The sequence below is a fragment of the Acomys russatus genome, chromosome 27 (assembly GCF_903995435.1).
Source record: "Acomys russatus chromosome 27, mAcoRus1.1, whole genome shotgun sequence".
Taxonomy (NCBI): Eukaryota; Metazoa; Chordata; class Mammalia; order Rodentia; family Muridae; genus Acomys; species Acomys russatus.
Window position 1 is genome coordinate 51,500,282 of NC_067163.1, and position 3,045 is coordinate 51,503,326.

The 3,045-nt window shown below is 53.5% G+C and overlaps 1 pseudogene; it reads right to left on the reverse strand.

Moving 5' to 3' along the window:
• Positions 1 to 2,517, reverse strand: LOC127210130 (phosphatidylinositol polyphosphate 5-phosphatase type IV-like; annotated as a pseudogene).
• Positions 2,518 to 3,045: the final 528 nt, after the last annotated feature.

Sequence of the window (3,045 nt, forward strand, 5' to 3'; positions counted from 1 at the left end):
TCAATCCTGATGGGTAACTTCAAGGCACAGTGAGTGGAGGCTCTGATTCTTCGGTGCTTGTTGTTTCTGAAGTTCTTTTGAGATCTATCTTTTAATTTCTATCACGTATAGTTCTCGGTCAAACTTGCTGGCAGCTAATGGGATGTTGTCTCGCCCCGGCCTCACTTTGACCCAGAAGAGGCCGTACGCAGGACGGTAGTCTGAAGTCTTGATCCCAGGGCAAGGGGAGTACTTCATAGGACAGATGTCACTCTTGTGGCCGCTTTTGTATAAGACTCGGTCTGTGTAGGAGGGTGTCCTTTTCTTGGAGGTGCTATTGTAGGTGTCCTTCCCAATGTCAAATTTGTAGGACGGGAGAAAGTGGATTTCCGCCTCTTCGATGGACCTTTTCTTCATTTCCCGGGTGAGCTGGTCATGTGGCAGGAGGGCCAGCACATCCGCCTCTGGGTCCTGCTTCAGGAAGGCTTCCCCAGCCACTTGTCCTCCACTCAGGAGGAAGTTGAAGTCCCCAAACCAGAACACCTCATCAAACTGAGTTGTAGGCTCAATTTTTTAAACCAATATATTTTATTAACAACTTAGTGACCGAGCATATGCCACTTATAACCCGACTAACCAAAACAATAGGAAATGAGGATTAATGGACACAATAACAAAACCTTAAGGATATCAGTTCTGAGGAAAGATTCTCCAGGCGTGAGCCACAGGATTTCTTTTGCTAGAACTTGGGATAATCAGAACCCAGAACCTCAGCAGGAGCCAGAGCCCTGAAGCCTTCCCTCCAGCGGTTCTCTCTAGGAGCGTCTCGAAGTACAGTGATGAACAGCCAAATCAATCCCAAGTCTCTAAAAAGCACCCCGCCTCCAGTTCTGGCTCATTTATATATCTCCTCCCGGAGCCTGTTAACGGGATCTTTTCAGCTGACAACAATTAAGCTCCTGCACGAGGTGGTTGCTCTTCTAGTGAATTAACCTCACCTGTTCTCTCACAACACCGTTCTGATCCCACACTTGGAATCCTAAAAAAAAAACAGGCTTATCTCTCCTTCACCAGGTAGTGACATCCCCTGCACTAGAGTGGTAGGGGTTTGTGTCTGGCACATTCCGGGGCAGGGCTAGGGCTTGGATGCTTCTGCTATAGTCCAGCAGCTGCTCGACTACCTTTCCATCTCCAGAGGTGAAGTGAGATGTGATGAAGAGGAAAGATGTGCCGAAAAGGGGGAAGCTGACGCCCAGGGCCGCACCCTTGGTCTTGATCTGAGACACAATTCGTGTGGTTACTGTGGAGTGTTCGACCTCTGAGCAGAACCAGATGAGGTCCCTACAGATGAACAGGGACATGTACAGGACCCCGTGTGCTGTTGAGGACAGCAGCACAGACTGAGGGCCCAGTGTCTCCTGTGGGCGTGACTCCCACTCCCTCCTGTCAGAGCAGGCCTCCTGAACTCCGATGACATACAGGTCCTGCGTGTAGTCGGTCTCAGTGGGGAGCAGGAACGCATCCAGGCTTGCTGGGAGCTCCCTCTGGCCCTGCATGTTCCAGGTAGCCACGAACAGAGAGCAATGTTCCAGTCTGGGAAGTACCTGGCTAACTCGTCTGCTCCTAGCAGGGCCCCGCTGGCCAGAAGACTTCCCTCCAGCTAGCTCCTGCTTCTGACGTCCTTGGTGCGGATGGCGGCCAGGCAGCTGAAGGAAGATCTGGCTGACTGACTGGAGTGATCGTCCCCAACAAGGGGGCTCCAGGGGCCTGCTAGGGCCCAGGCTGCTGTGGGCTCTGACCAGTCTGGTCTGCGTGCGGAGCCTGTAGTCGCTGTGCTCAGGGTCAACCTTGTTTGCTGTCCTCAGGGAGCTGGAGGCTATGTTGAGGTACATGGCTGGTGGTGTGTGTGAGGGATGCAAACTTCCCAACCTGGGGGAGCCCCCACCTGGGGCGCAGCCTCTCTGTGCAGGAGGTCCAAGAGATGCTGATCACTCCAGAATGAGAGTCACGCCACAAGGATGGGCTCCCTCCTTCACCACCTGTGGACTTCTGGGCTTAGGGATCTCCTGTAAAGATGTGCTGAGGCAGGGCACGGGCCGACTGTAGGAAGAGGACTGGGTGGCAGAGTCCTCTATGGAACCCCTGCACGGACTGGCGCCATTCTGGACAGCCAGATCCTCCTGACTACCTCGGAAATTCCTCCTCCAGCCTTTGTCATCGAGGGACAAGGTTCGCTCCAACTTGGGTCTCATGGGTGGCTGTGGAGTGATGAGGTTTGCCTCAGCTTGTGGGTGCTGGTCACTTGGTTTTTCTGGAATGCTGAAAGGAGGTATGGGGTTTGTCTCTGAACCTTGAGAATCTGTGGCTGGTAGGGAGCCTGGTGTTGGAGTGAGCTTCTTTTCAGCGTTTAGAAGCTGTCCCTGGAGCATTCTGCCCTCCAGCTGCCCAGGTGTCTCTATGTAACTCAGGCAAGCTGACTTGGACGGCATAGCCCAGACCTGGCCAGCCCTCACCCACTCAGCCTGGCTCTCCTGAGGAAAGGGATCCTTCCTGGGAGGTTAGTAAGCAACTCCTGTTGCCAAGGATGCACGTCAGAGGTCACCTGCTGGATGCCAAGAAATGGCATGTGGCGGTCCTTTTGGAGCAGGGCCTGTAGCTGCATGGCTGGAGTCCTGACTTCTCACAGATGCCTGAAGAACTGAGGAGAAAATCTCTTAGCTCCCTGAAGCCAGTTTGCTAGTCTTAAAGTGACCTCGTGAGAATAAGCACCGGGCATTGGGGCTGTACTTTCTCCTCGGAGCTGCAGAAGCCTGTCCAGCACCCAGGGCCAGCCCTCCACCCCACCATGGCATAGTAGGGCAGTGCTTGGTGTCCTAGGCTCACCTATGTCCTCCTTTCAGTTGCAGACCCACTGCTAGGAGCCTGAGGTCTGATCCAGTCAGGCCTAATCACAGTGCCTGTGCCCCGGCCCTGCCCCTATTCCGTATTTTTCATTTGCTTTGGCATTGGCGAGGAGGGTTCCCTTTAAAAGATGTGAATTTCTTTGTTTGAAGCACTAAAGCTAGA